General features: G+C 44.2%; 1 protein-coding gene across 2 annotated transcripts in view; it reads left to right on the forward strand.

Annotated features, from left to right (window-relative positions):
• ssbp4 (single stranded DNA binding protein 4) overlaps positions 1-15732 on the forward strand; it is a 119502-nt gene that overhangs the window by 69214 nt on the left and 34556 nt on the right. The window lies entirely within an intron of this gene.

The raw sequence follows: 15732 nt of genomic DNA on the forward strand, positions 1-15732 counted from the left end.
TGTGTGTGTGTGTGTGTGTGTGTGTACAACCTAGCAGGGGGGAGAACCCCTCAACACACGAGCCCTTATCCACTCCACACAACAAGCAGCCCTGCGCATCTCCATGTGCTGTAGTGTGTTTCCATCACTCCCATTTGAAATTGACGTTCAGAAAACTGTTGTCGGGGTCACTTGACGTGGCTCATTTCAACATAAAAGGCACCCATTGGTGTCGGTCTATAGGTGCCTCCTACTATACTTACACACAGTTTTACTTTGAGGGGCTTTTCCAAAGTGGCATTTTTATAGCATGCTGTAGGGGACCATCAATTCCTACCTAGAAACATTAAAGGACCCCTCCAGAGGAAGTTGCCGTCACTATTTCAACCTAATTCCTGCCCTAGTGTGGAAATGCTTGTTTTCTTCCACCCCCCAAACACTGACATCAGGCTCCATTATAAATGTTGGCATGTCTCCACCTTCCTCCGTGTGCACACCCCATATGTTCTCAGGCACAGACCACACTCTGTGATCGGTAAACAAATCAGAAAAAGTCAGGGTAGTCTAGCAAACAAACAAAAGGTTTCTAGACACCGTATTGAGCACTAACTGAAGCTTATTTAGTGCTTTATCCAGGTAGCCAGAGAGTAGAGCATTGCAGTAGTCTAGAAGTGACAAAAGCATGGATTTGCTTTTTTGCGTCATTTTTGGGCAAAAACTTTCAGATTTACGAATATGGAAAAAAGCTGTCCTTGATATGTTCGTCAAAAGAGAGATCAGAGTCCAGAGTAACACCGATGTCCTTCAGTTTTGTTTGAGACTGTACAACCATCAAGATGAATTGTCAGATCAAACAGCAGATGTCTTTGTTTTTGGGACCTAGAACTAGCATCTCTGTTATGTCTGAAATGAAATACGAAACGATGAAATATGTTAAATTGAATTAAACAATAATGTATGTTGATGCTAATATTATGTACAATATTCAAGTATGTTTCTGTATGATAACAATAGCCTAATATATTTAATATGCCATAAACTGTTGTTTTTTAAGTTTCACTAATTCATTCTAATTAATTAACTACATCATTATGACACACCCCTCACTATTGTCATTGGCTGCACTATTTGCACTGTTTGTCTACATAACCTGGTTCAAGTATTCATGTCATTACCCTGAAGAAGGCACAGTGATGCCGAAACGTTGGTAAATACCCAATAAATGACTGGGAGTTTATATATGGAGTGTGCAACTCTTTATTTTGATAGTTTCAAGTTTGAAAGGAAAACATTTGTCGCCATCCACTTCCTTAAGTCTGAAACACAGGCTTCCAGGGTAGGTCATTTTTGGGGCTTCACCATGTTTCATCGAAATGTACAGCTGTGTGTTGTCTGCATAGCAGGGAAATTTGACATGTGTTCCAAATTCCAAATGATATCACCAAGACGTAGAATATATAGTGAAAACCATAGTGGTCCTAAAACGGAACCTTGAACATCGACACTTACCATTGATTTGTCAGAGGACAAACCATCCACAGATACATTTCTGACAGATGAGCTCTAAACCAGGCAAGAACTTGTCCCTGTAGACCAATTAGGGTTTCCAGTCTTTCCAAAATAATGTGGTGATCGATGGTGTCAAAAGCAGCATTAAGGTTTAGGAGCACGAGGACAGATGCAGAGCCTTGGCCTTATGCCATTATAAGGTAATTTACCACCTTCACGAGTGCAGTGTCAGTACTGTGACAGGGTCTAAACCCAGGCTGGAGCATTTCGTATACATGTCTTCAGGAAGGGGATGATTTTTATTTATTATTTAAAACATTTTGGTCAAGGTTTGGCTTTTTCAGCAGAGGGTTTATTACTGCCACTTTTAGGGAGTTTGGTACATACCCGAAAGATAGGTAACCATTTATTATGTTCAACATAGGAGGGCCAAGCACAGGAAGTAACTCTTTTAGTAGTTTAGTTGGAATAGGGTCCAGTAGGCAGCTGGAAGGTTTTAGAGGCCATTACTATTTTCGTGAATGTCTCGAGGGATACAGGATTAAAAAACTTGAGTGTCTCCATTGATCCTAGGTCTTGTGCAGACTCAGGACAACTACAAAACTCAGAAATACACCCGATTCAAAGTCAGTAATTTGCTTTCTAATGATCATGATCTTTTTGTCGAAGTTCATGAATTCATTGCTGAAGTGAAGGCCATCCTAACTTTGGGAATGCTGCTTTTTAGTAAGCTTTGAAACAGTATCAGAAATAAATGTTGGATTGTTTTTATTCTCCTCAATCAGGTTGGAAAAGTAGGCTGATCCAGCAGCAGTGAGGGCTCTTCGATATTGCACGGTACTGTCTTTCCAAGCTAGTCGGACTACTTCCAGTTTGGTGGAGCGCCGTTTCCATTCCAATTTTTTGGAACCTTGCTTCAGGGTGCGGGTATTTTCTGTATACCCCTCCCCTCCTTTTCTTACAGGATATCCTCCTACTTCCTGTCTGACTCTCCCTAGGCTAGCTCTATTCCCCCTTCTGTCTCTCTCTCTCGTTCAGCCCACGGGATAGAGGTATGGAGGGGTGGGGGCTGAGGGGAATACCTGTTAACTCTATTTCTTCTCCACACTTTAGTAGTCTTCCCAAATACCCTGCGGAAATGCTCCCACAAAGAGAGAGGATGTCTGGATGCTAGAGTATGCTATTTGGAAGGAGCCGTCTTAGTTCTGTATTTTTCTATTGAAGGTCTATGTTGGTTCTACCTGGGCCCATCTATTTCATCCATCATTGTCAATTACATGACAATGAACATTCAGGAGGTCTTATGGCTGGTTGAGAGGGGCTAAATCAAATGAAATCAAATCAAATTGTATCTGTCACATGTGCCGAATACAACAGGTGTAGACCTTACAGTGAAATGCTTACTTACAAGCCCTTTACTAACAATGAATGCAGTTCAAGAAATAGAGTTAAGAAAATATTTACTAAATAAAAAATAAAGTAATAAAATCAAATGGTAACACAAGAAAATGACATGACAATAATGAGGCTATATACAGGGGGTACCGGTACCGAGTCAATGTGCGGGGGTACAGGCTAGTCGCAGTACTTTGTAAAGTGACTATGCAAAGATAATAAACAGTGAGTAGCAGCAGTGTAAAAACAAAGGGAGGGGGTCAATGTAAGTAGTTCAGGTGTCTATTTGATTAATTGTTCAGCAGTCTTATGGCTTGGGGGTAGAAGCTGTTAAGGAGCGTTTTGGTCCTAGACTTGGCGCTCCGGTACCACTTGCCGGCGGTAGCAGAGAGAACAGTCTATGACTTGGGTGACTGGAGTCTTTGACCATTTTTTGGGGGCCTTCCTCTGACACCGCCTAGTATATGTCAGGAAGTTGGCCCTGGTGATGTACTGGGCCATATGCACTGCCCTCTGTAGCGCCTTACGGTCAGATGCCGAACAGTTGCCATACCAGGCGGTGATGCAACTGGTCAGGATGCTCTCGATGGTGCAGCTGTAGAACTTTTTTAGGATCTGGGGACCATTGCCAAATCTTTTCAGTTTCCTGAGGTGGAAAAGGTGCTTTCATGCCCTCTTCACAACTGTCTTGGTGTGTTTGGACCATGATAGTTCGTTGGTGATGTGGACACCAACGAACTTGAAACTCTCGATCCGCTCCACTTAAGCCCTGTCGATGTTAATGGGGGCCTGTTCGGCCCTCCTTTTCCTTTATTCCACAATCCGCTCCTTTGTCTTGCTCACATTAAGGGAGAGGTTGTTGTCCTGGCACCAGACATGCAGTCGTGAGTGAACAGGGAGTACAGGAGGGGACTAAGCACCCACCCCTGGGGAGCCCCAGTGTTGAAGATCAGCGTGGCAGATGTGTTGATGCCTACCCTTAGCACCTGGGGGCCACCCGTCAGGAAGTCCAGGCTCCAGTTGCAGAGGGAGGTGTTTAGTTCCAGGGTCCTTAGCTTAGTGATGAACTTCATGGGCAATATGGTGTTGAACCATGGTGCCCACTCAGGCTCCCGAGTGGCGCAGTGGTCTAAGGCACTATCTCAGTGCTGGAGGTGTCACTACAGGCCCTGGTTAAAATACGGGCTGTGTCACAACCGGCCGTGATTGGGAATCCCATAGGGCGGCGTACAATTGGCCCAGCGTCGTCCGGGTTAGGGTTTGGCCGAGTTAGGCCGTCATTGTAAATAACAATTTGTTCTTTCCTTACTTGCCTAGTTACATAAAGGTAAAAAATTTAAATTAAAGTCAATGAACAGATGGTGTGGTCTACAGTTTAACATGAGGTATTCTACCTCAGGCGAGCAATACCTTGAGAATTCTTTAATATTAGACATTGCGCACCAGCAGTTATTGACAAATAGACCCCCTCTCTCGTCTTACCAGACGTAGCTGCACTGACCTGCCAATGCACGGAGAAGTCAGCCAGCTCTATATTATCTGTGTCGTCGTTCAGCCACGTCTTGCTGAAACATAAGATATTCGTTTTTAATGTGCCGTTGGTAGGGTACTCTTAATCGTAGATCGTCCAGGTTGTTTTCCAATGATTGCACGTTGGCCAATAATATGGAGGGTGGTGGTGATTTACCTACTCGTCAGTGAATTCTTACAAGGCACCATGCCCTCCTCCCCCTTTTTCTCTGTCTTTTCTTCACGCTGATGACAGGGATTTGGGCCTTGACAAAGCAGTATATCCTTTCCGTCGGACTCATTAAATAAATCATCTTCGTCCAAACTATGTTTATTGAGATTATCTAGACTATGTTTATTGAGATTGTCTAGACTATATGTTTATTGAGTGGCACTGGTTACAGTGTATATTGTGCAATTAGCTATATGAATAGACAATCCTTGTTAAGGGCCCACATCAGGTTTCAGTGCTGCGATGGATATTATTACATGGTCTGCAACTGTTACATGCTTACCCTCCGTTTCCAGCATTCCTCTTGCTGTCTCTCTTCTACACTCCCTTCATGTCTTTTACAGCATTCAGAATTTTTAAGCTCTTCAAATTCTGCCCTGAGTGAAAAGATTGTTCTTCTGTTTTTCTCTGTGCCCTTATTGTCATTTACCTCCCTCTCCTCTCCATCTCACTATTCCTCTTCCCTCCCGCTCTTTCTCTCTTCCTCTCCCCTTTCTCCACCTCTTCTCTCACTCCACCTCCATCTTTCTCTCGCTCTCGTTCGCCCTCCGTCCCTCTCTCCCTCCGTCCCTCTCTCCCTCCAGCCCTCTCTCCCGCTCTCTTCGGTTGAGGACAAGAAGGTGAAAGCCAAGCCGATTACAGTGGCAGTTTAATCTGGCCGTCCCACCAAGGGATTTCTCTCTATTTTTCCTTGAGGCTGCAGAGCTGCATGAGGGGAAGGGCTTTGTTTGGAGTGTTGTTCCTGTTTGGGCCAGGCGAAGCCGCAACACGCGCAGGCACGCACGTACGCACACACTCACACACATACAGTGGGAGGGTGGGTGGCCCATGGAGGGTGGGTGGCAGGCAGGCAGGCAGATGACAGCTAGGGGAGTGTTGGGTGGGGGGTTAAGAGATGGAATATTAATGCTACTTTGCCATTAATCTGGATCCATCTGTTATCAAGTTGTCTTACGTCTGTGGTTGTACGTTGCTCAGATATTACAACACCAATAATTAAACACAGCATATCAAAGTAGATATGAAAACAGATGGATAAACAAATAGATTTTTATACATCAATATCACATTTTTCTGTCTTGTCAGAGTCATTCTAATTCCACTTTTAATTGTTACTTTTATAAATGATTATGTTGATGTGAACCGAGGTTTGAGCTATTTATTTTTGACATTTTGTTGGTAACAACCACCGCAGTAGTAGCACGTGTTCCTGTAGACAGAGGTCTGTCTTAATAGCTGCATCAGGTGGCTTTTAACATTCACAACACAGCCTCGTATCCAGGTACGTGTTGGATGGCTGCCCTTCTCCAAATAACAAAATGACTTGAACCATATTATACCATTTTAATGATTTAACTAGCATATTGTACAGTGGCACAACACAATGCTGGCTAAACGCAGCTGCGCCCCAGCCTCTCCAGCCTTTCATGTGCTTCGTATCACTCCCTCTTTCATCAGTGGCACCCCGTTATGCTGTTTCAGGGGAGGAGTCCGGTCGCCAAACGGGATTAGCTTCCAACTGGTACTTGTCCAGTTCTGTCCTGATTTTTATGAAAAGGAGCTTAGCTAACCTCCAACTTCAGAAGGGGTTCCTGTGGGGGTAATGTGCCTCTCCAATAGTTTACCTTACAATTAACGCCTCGGATAAGCCTTGCCAAGGAAAGAGGCATATCCTTGACGATGGCAGTGATACTGTAGCAGTGGATGATTAACAAGCAGTGTGAATCTTTGGTAATGTAGTTCCCTAGTTTGACTGCATGTTGGAGCCTTGTTCCCTGTTACCTGTCCAATAATATCACCATTACCATAGCTTATAACTCAGACACACCGGTGGGATTGTTAACGTTTGACTGCCGAAGTACTTTCAGCAGGCGATCTCTTTTGTGTTCACACAGCAAAGACCTTGAAGTTGTCAGCCACTCAGCCTTGTTAAAATACTCCAATCCAGAAGGTGGCAGTAGCGTTGTTTGGTAATGCATGTCTCTGTATTGCTTAGTTTATGGTCTAGATTTCAATGTTAGCTAGCTAGCTGCACTAATGTTGCTATTTTGTATAAAGCTTTTGATGGTACGATATACAATTTAATTCACTCTTCATAATCCCATACTGATCGTGCCAGCCCATAGCCAAATGGTTAGCTAGCTTGCTAATGTTAGCATATTCACTAGCTAGCACCAGCGGTGTAACCAAAAGTATCCTTAACAGCATTGAAAAGTGAATCCATTCTTCTCCAATTAAAAACCTCTCATTAATTTCTGAGTCACGCCTATGCTTTGCAGGGGAGGGCCAGGCAGCCTACACACACACACACACACACACACACACACACACACACACACACACACACACACACACTGGTGTCGTGTCTTTGGCATCATTAAAGTGAAGACTGTTATTTTATCAAATCAATTCTCTGTTATTATTATTATTATTATTACATGATTAAACTAATCATGTAAATGTAATTAACTAGGAAGTCGGGGCACCAAGGAAAATCTTCAGATTATAAAGTTATAATTTTCCTAATATAACTCTTCAGATATTTGAATATCTGATCAATTAGTCTTTTAATTAATTATTCTTTACCTCACGTTAGTCTCATTCCAAACATCGTAAATTGTTGGTTATCTGCACGAACCCACCCTTTACTATGAATCATACAAACACCAATTGTCTTATTTACTAACTAACTAAATAATCACAGAAATGCATAAACAAACAACAGTTACGGTTACAAGGAAATGATAGGGGAGGTTCCCTAGTGGGCAAAGCCATAATGACGGCTTGCTGGACAAAGGAAAGTGGGTGTGGATTGAAAAGGCGGGAAATAACAGAGGGTTCACTACACACAGTACTACTATAATTATATTAATTGAAATGCTAATCCTTTGCACATGAATGCTTCCTCATTCGGGAATAATTGCAATCAATAAACAGTTGAAGTCGGAAGTTTACATACACTTAGGTTGGAGTCATTAAAATTCATTTTTCAACCACTCCACAAATTTCTTGTTAACAAACTACAGTTATCGCAAGTCAGTTAGGACATGTACTTTGTGCATGACACAAGTAATTTTTCCAACCATTGTTTACCGACAGATTATTTCACTTATAATTCACTGTATCACAATTCCAGTGGGTCAGAAGTTTTCATACACTAAGTTGACTGTGCCTTTAAACAGCTTGTAAAATTCCCGAAAATTATGTCATGGCTTTAGAAGCTTCTGATAGGCTAATTGACATCATATGAGTCAACTGGAGGTGTACCTGTGGATGTATTTCAAGGCCTACCTTCAAACTCAGTGCCTCTTTGCTTGACATCATGGGAAAATCCAAAGAAATCAGCCAAGACCTCAGAAAAAAGATTGTAGACCTCCACATATCCACAGTAAAACGGTCCTATAGCGACATAACCTGAAAGGCCGCTCAGCAAAGAAGCCGCCATAAAAAAGCCAGACTACGGTTTGCAACTGCACATGGGGACAAAGATTGTACTTTTTGGAGAAATGTCCTCTGGTCTGATGAGACAAAAATAGAACTGTTTGCCCATAATGACCATCGTTATGTTTGGAGGAAAAAGGGGGAGGCTTGCAAGCCGAAGAACACCATCCCAAACGTGATGCACGGGGGTGGCAGCATCATATTGTGGGGGTGCTTTGCTGCAGGAGGGACTGGTGCACTTCACAAAATAGATGGCATCATGAGGATGGAAAATTATGTGGATATATTGAAGCAACATCTCAAGACATCAGTTAAATCTTGGTCGCAAAGTTGTGGCAAAATGGCTTAAGGACAACAAAGTCAAGGTATTGGAGTGGCCATCACAAAGCCCTGACCTCAATCCTATAGAAAAGTTGTGGGCAGAACTGAAAAAGCGTGTGCGAGCAAGGAGGCCTACAAACCTGACTCAGTTACACCAGCTCTGTCAGGAGGAATGGGCCAAAATTCACGCAACTTATTGTGGGAAGCTTGTGGAAGGCTACCCAAAACGTTTGACCCAAGTTAAACAATTTAAAGGCAATGCTACCAAATACTAATTGAGTGTATGTACACTTCTGACCCGCTGGGAATGTGATGAAAGAAATAAAAGCTTCTCTTTACTATTATTCTGACATTTCACATTCTTAAAATAAAGTTGTGATCCTAACTGACCTAAGACAGGGAAGTTTTACTAGGACTAAATTTTAGGAATTGTGAAAAACTGAGTTTAAATGTATTTGGCTAAGGTGTATGTAAACTTCCGACTTAAATTGTATGTGGAGAAAAAAAGGCACAGCACCACCAACATCAAAACCTCATCCCAACTGTAAAGTATGGTGGAGTGAGCATCATGGTTGAGACATGCTTTGCTGCCTCAGGGCCTGGACAGCTTGCGATCATCGACGGAAAAATTAATTCCCAAGTTTAGCAAGACATTTTGCAGGAGAATGTAAGGCTATCTGTCCGCCAATTGAAGCTCAACAGAAGTTGGGTGATGCAACAGAAGTAAATCAACAACAGAATTTCTTCAGCAGAAGAAAATACGCCTTCTGGAGTGGCCCAGTCAGAGTCCTGACCTCAACCCGATTGAGATGCTGTGGCATGACCTCGAGAGCAGTTCATACCAGACATCCGAAGGATATTGCTGAACTGAAACCGTTTTGTGAAGACAAATGGTCCAAAATTCCTCCTGACCATTGTGCAGGTCTGATCCGCATGTACAGAAAACGTTTGGTTGAGGTTATTGCTGCTAAAGGAGGGTCAACCAGTTATTAAATCCAAGGGTTCACATACTTTTCCCACCCTGCACTATGAATGTTTACACGGTGTGTTCAATAAAGACATGAAAACGTATAATTGTTTGTGTGATATTAGTTTAAGCAGACAGTGTTTGTCTATTGTTGTGACTTAGATGATCAGATAAAATTATGACCAATTTATGCAGAAATCCAGGTATTTACAAAGGGTTCACATACATTTTCTTGCCACTGTACATCACAGAAGACTGAAATACAGTATATCAAAACCGTTTGACATAAACACCAGATTTTTGTCCCCCCCCCCCCCAACAAGCATTAATTATTTAAAAAAAATAACAATCCTCCCATGAGGGCAAAGAGGGCGCTTTTGGTCATTGACTGCAGGAAGGGCTACTGCATGTATTAATAATTAGTAGTTTACTGTTCTCATTCTTGGAGTGGAAACATTTTGTTTGCATATTGCTACACTTGTGAGAATCATGTTTTGGTTTATTTCATAACCAGCATTTAGAAGATTTGTAAATATTTTCATCGTCTTTTGTTTGGAGTGCTCCATGTGATCAATGAGCAGGTGTGTGGTTTTGATAATGTTGAGGGAGTTCTGATAATGTTGAGGGATTGCACGCGCCTGAGCACGCATAGAAGTACCTAGCCTGCTGTGCGGGAAATGTAGGAAAGTGTTTTTTGAACATCCATTGCGAATGATAATATATTCAAAATATAGTGCGTCAGAGTAAGCTATTTTGAAAAATCTTTACAACAATCTCCCCCTCGATAATTGGCAATCCTTACTGTGAAAGAGCAATGGAAGTTATAGGCCTACTGCTGCATTGGCCTATACGCTATGAGTTCCATGCGCTAATTTCTTTAGCCGCTATTGGATCATGGTGTATCAATGTGTCTATGGTAGAGGATGGGGATTTCACATTAGTTGACTTAACTTTTTAGATTTTTTAATCCTTTTAATTCATATTTTTATGATTAACCATGTGACAAAGCTTTTGAGAAACAAAAACGTTATTATTGAAATGAAACTGTTCCATGAAAATGCGCATTTTGAAAACCATAACTGGTACACAGAACAGTAGAAATGTTTGGATAAATTGTTAGCTTCCCTGAAGTCACACATCGCCTATAAAGTCTTTATGAAAGATATGCCTCCACGTTTCCATGGTGAGATTTTCCCTATAGGTTACTTTGAAGCAAGGTAAGACATTCCTCATAATATGAAATAAAACATTAAGGTTTCAAACAATTAAGGATAGGTATGTAATTATTGTTTGGATAACCTTATTGACTATTATGTATTGATGTATTGTGTTTTTTTCACTCTTTATGTGATGGACAATGCAGAGTACGCTGGAAGAAGAATTATCATTTAATTACCATAGTGAATTATTGTAATGTTTGTTAATGTGTCAATTAATCCCATAAGGGATGGGTTGCCAATTGGCGATTTGACACGAAAATAAAATTTCATTCGTTATGTTTTCAAAATGCATACTGCTTCCAGCTTACATTGTAAAGTGGTGGGTGACGCACAGCTAGCCTGTTGCCTGCACATGAATGGTGAGTGGGAGGCAAGCTTCAATTACAAGTAGAAGCTCTTTTTAATAGTGCACATAACTGTTTTTAACATGCGATTGCATTTTCAATTGTTGAGCAATGAATGGGCTTATAAAAGCCCCGTTTTGCTCCAGCAGCAACCAGCTGAGGATCTGCAGGAGAAATCCCACTCAAAACAGGTTCTGTATGCTATGCACGTGTGATAGTTGGGTTGGATAAATAAGAATGTAAGGTGAAAATTAAATGTTCTTTTATTTTTGTTATCACTCCTGTTGGCTCCCCCACGTGGGGGTTCATGCTCTCTGATTGGCTCAAAGTCATGTTGTTGGCCACTTACGAGCATTGCCATTCTACAAATAGAAAGAGCAGGTTTGTTGCTACTGGGTCGGCACACAGCAGGTACCGCTTTAGTTCTAGCAAGAGAAGGAACAGCCTCCAACTGTGATAAGTACCTATCGGCATTCTATCGGCAGTGAGATTCTCTGTGCGTTTCATTCTTTACAATAATAGGCAACCAGGAGATGGCCAAGCGGCTATTAGCTCATATCTGGCTTGGCTAGTATGTTCTATGATGGCTATGGCATGGTTAGGATATGATGTTGCTGCCATATGATAGTGCCATGTGTGTCCCTCTCCCTGGTACTGTGCGTGTCTGGGATGATGTTCTGTGGTATCTGGCTGTGGGTGAGGAGTCTTCCTGATGGAGCCCTGGCTCAGGCCCTGGCCCTGGCATTGACACAGCCCCACTGAGCAGCCTGTCGTCGTCACGCCACGGATCAGCGGCTGGCGACCTTATTTTAGGCGACACCAGGTGCCGGGTGTTTAGTGCTTGTTACATGATCCAGAGCAAATGTGCAGGGGGTCCATGTGCGACCCTGAGGGATAGAAGGAGAGAGTAGGAATAAAAGTGGGACTGGTCCTGTGACTGGGTCAGCCTGGTCTGTCTGCTGGAGTTGAGGAAAGGTCAGAGATTGGGTTGAGGTGCCAGGAATAGGGGTGTGAGATGCCTGGGTGTCTGCAGGCCATGTGAGCCCCCCAGCGGGGAGGCCTGCCCCACCCGGCCCACACACCGCCCTCCCAAACCCCAGATCAGCAGAACAATAGCTGGTCAAAGAAGGACAGTTTCATCCCCCCTCCTTCCGCTCTCTGTCCCTCACATCTTTCTCTAGCTCTGTTTTTCTCTCTCTCTCTCTGCCCTCATCTCTAACCCCTCCTTTTTCTTTCTTTCTCTCCTCTGTCCAGCACGCACAGATTCTCGCTCCTCTGCGCTCCCTCTCTCTCCCTCTTTCTCTGCCTCTCTTTCTCCTCTCTCTCTCTCTCTCTCTCTCTCTCTCTCTCTCTCTCCCTCTCTATCGTAAACACGATGCTTTCTCGATCTGAGATGCCTGAGGGACAGAGCACAGACAGGAGCTGTCACCATGACAACGGCTTCTGTGAGCTGCCTGACACCCAGACTCTATTGGCTGGGGGTTGGTGGTGGGGTGGGGGTGGGGGGGGGGTAGGAGAGTGGAGGCAGACGACCCCATTTCTCCTCCAGGGACTCTGCGACCTGCTCATGTTCACATGCAGAATTAGCATAAAGAGAGGGAGAAGGAGGCAGTCTGGGCACTGTGTGTTAAAGGGTGTGGGGGCGTGTCCATAAGGGATCTCCCCTAGGTCCTAGTGGCCATGTCTATTCTTGGCCAGACTGAAGCCAAGAGACTTGTAGTGTCATTTTAGAAGCTGTGATATGTTATTTTATATAGGCCTAGTATATGAATCATACATCAGTTTCAATGTACTGTAAGATGATACTCTCAAAGTGCCTTCTAGCGCATGCAGTTATCTCTCTCTCTGCGTGTGTGTGTGCGCGCCTTCGTGTGTGTTTGTTCACTAACTGACCCCTGCTGACTGTAAAACAAGCGATGTCTCCATAGCATTAGTTGGCCTATGTGCGTTTCAACAACAGTAGCTTGTGAATGGCCTGCTCTAGTCTCCTCAGATCAGCCCTCTGAGTCCCTCCTCCCCATCCCTCTTACACACCCTTATCTGGAGAAGCATCTTGGATCAGATCTAAACTCGCTGGATTACTGGGGTCCCACTGTTTCTCCCTTTCAAAGTTAAAGACCCAATGTTCTGGGTGATGTTTTTTCTAGTTTTGTGTAACCCTGGTTGTATGTGCTGCACCTGCCAATTCTGTGGCTAGCTGTGAGTTTGGGCTGAAAGATCTTGCGTTCATTGATGAAGAAAAAATGGAAGCCTTGACTTCTGAAATACCACCATGGTTCTGATGTGACGTGAGGCCAGAAACCAAGGACTGACTCTGGTTCTAAACAAACTTTTGCAGCCCTAAAATGTGTGCATTCCTCCTGAATTAATATCATTACGATTGTTTGCATTTCAGTTTATTGCATTTGATCCAGAGAAACCTGGAAGATCCACTTTTCTTAAATTTCATGAACACCTGTTCATGAAACTTTCTTAATTGATCTTGCAAGATTAAATTCAAAGCACAGAGGCAATGGTTCTGACTGAGATACAGTGGACTGTTGATGTGGCTGAAATCTTTTCCGTGTTTGCATTACCTGCGGAATGGCTGTGAAATGCAGTGCACCGTGTTTATGTGGAGTTTGGCAGGCTGCCGCCTCAGCTCTAAGTGAACATAGCTAATAAACTCTGTATGAAAGAGGGAGAAAAGAGAGCAAGAGAGATGAGAGGAGAGTGAGGGGGAGAGCGAAGGAGAGGAGAGGAGAGTAAGGGACTGGAGGGAGAGGCAATGAGAGGCAGGAGGAGGAGGGAGAGAGTGTGAGATCAGGGCGGTCTGCCTCTCTGTGATCACTGACATATTTAGACTAATAATTGAGGAGGGGGAGCATGTGGCTATGAATACGGTCCCTTGTGTTGATCTGTGTCTGTGTGGGCTCATGTCTTTGCCTGTTTGTTGGTGTGTATCCATACACCCTAGAAGGAGTAAACGTCTCTAGCTGTGCCTGAAAATGCGTTTCAGTATCCCTTTCCAGTAGGCAGCAATGTACTGTGTCACAGAGAGAGGGTCAAAGGGCGGTTGCTACCAAATCAAAACCAGAAGTTGAAAAAGAGGCACAGAGAGGGGGTCGCAGCACTGCTACAGGACAGCCTGTGGGGTTGGGGAGGTAAGGCCCAGGGGTCGGATGGGAGAGTGGCTGGCTGGGAGGAGGGGTGCTGTTAGAGGGGGTAAAATACTGAGGAAACCGCTCAGAACAAACCAAACAGGAGTAAACCATAAGCATGTTTCACTCCTATGAATCCCCTCCGCTGAGGAGTCTACTGGGCTTCTTGGCCAGCTACTGGAGCCCCTCTCACAACAAAAGTAATGGGGGGGTCTCTCACTCACTCTCTCTGTCTCTCTCTCTCTCTCTCTGTCTCTCTCTCTCTCTCTCTCTGAGGGAGCATGATAGTGGTGTGCTTTATGCAGGGTGAGACATTTTTCTATTAAGATGTATTTATTTATGGTGAATCTGGTGCAAGTTAGCCCATGAACATGCACACGCATGTTAAGAGGTGCTCTCTGGAAATCTTACCACTGCCCTCTCTCTCCTCTCCTCTCTTCTCCTCTCACATCCCCTCTCCCTCTTTATGATCATCTTGGTAGGTAAATATTTACCAGATAGTGCCCAAATGGCAGTTGGAACCCAGGAAGTGTCAGGGTGCTGGTTGTTTGACCTGTGTGTGTGTTTGCCTGCCTGCCTGCCCCACCGCCAGCCCAGTGAACTCTGCTAGGGAACGTGGTTCTGCTGCCAGTCGCTTGTCTCTCCCCTGTGCTCCAAGCGACGCGGGCCAGGGTGGATGGACAGAGACGTGATTTATGGGAGTGCCACTCACAAATAACTCCTGCCTTTTACTCATGTAGTCCTCAGTGACAGCTAATGACAAAGGGATTTTAAATGACCATGTGTGTATGCTTGGTGGTGCGGCGCACAGAACAATTTGTATTCCCAGAGTTCTGTAATGGCTGCACAGGTAGGCAGGCAGGCGATGTGAGAGAAGGGAGCGAGAGAGCTGTTCTGTTCCTCAGCTCTCCTACCCTGTATTCTTGAAAACTAGCTCCCTCCTTTTTTTTTACCCTGCTCTTTCATCCCATTTTATCCTTATCAGTTCCATACTACAGCCGTGCCAACCCTCACTCACTCTTACACCTCCTCCCCTGTGTCCACACTTTCCTGCTGTCATTCTCTTTATGGTCTCTCTCTCTCTCTCTCTCTCTCTCTCTCTCTCTCTGCTCTGTCTCTCTCCCTCTGCCCTCTCATTCTACTCTGTTTACTCCCTCTTTCTCTCTCTCTTCTACCTTTCCTTTTCTCACTCTCCTCCCTCATTCTTTCTCTCTGCCACTCTTTCTTTCTTTCTGCCCCAGGCCCCTCAAAGGTCCAGGCAGCTCCACAGACCCTCCATTGTCTTGGGAATGTGGTGGCTGTCTCCCTCCCCATCTCCTTCCCCCTCTCATCCTCCCCCTTCTCTCTTGCAGGAGCTTGGGGTGCTGTGCTCTGCTGTGCTCCTGGGTCCTGATGGCCACTAGGTTACTGACTGTGACCTGAGAAACAGCACAGAGACCTGGAGAGGAGTGGAGCGGGAGGTCTGTGTGCGTGGGGCGTACAGGGGGAAACCTTTGTCTCGGTATGCTGAAAAGACAGCTGCTCTTTATTAGGAGGTCCCACATTTGCCTTTTTCTCATCGCCTGTGAATTCCTCGTCTGAATCCTGTTCCCTCTAGCTCCCTTTGTCCTTGAAAATAATATATGTTTATAAACCTACTAGTTGATTTTCACTTGGATCATATTCGACAATGGCT

Source organism: Salmo salar, chromosome ssa23, assembly GCF_905237065.1.
Source record: "Salmo salar chromosome ssa23, Ssal_v3.1, whole genome shotgun sequence".
Lineage (NCBI taxonomy): Eukaryota > Metazoa > Chordata > Actinopteri > Salmoniformes > Salmonidae > Salmo > Salmo salar.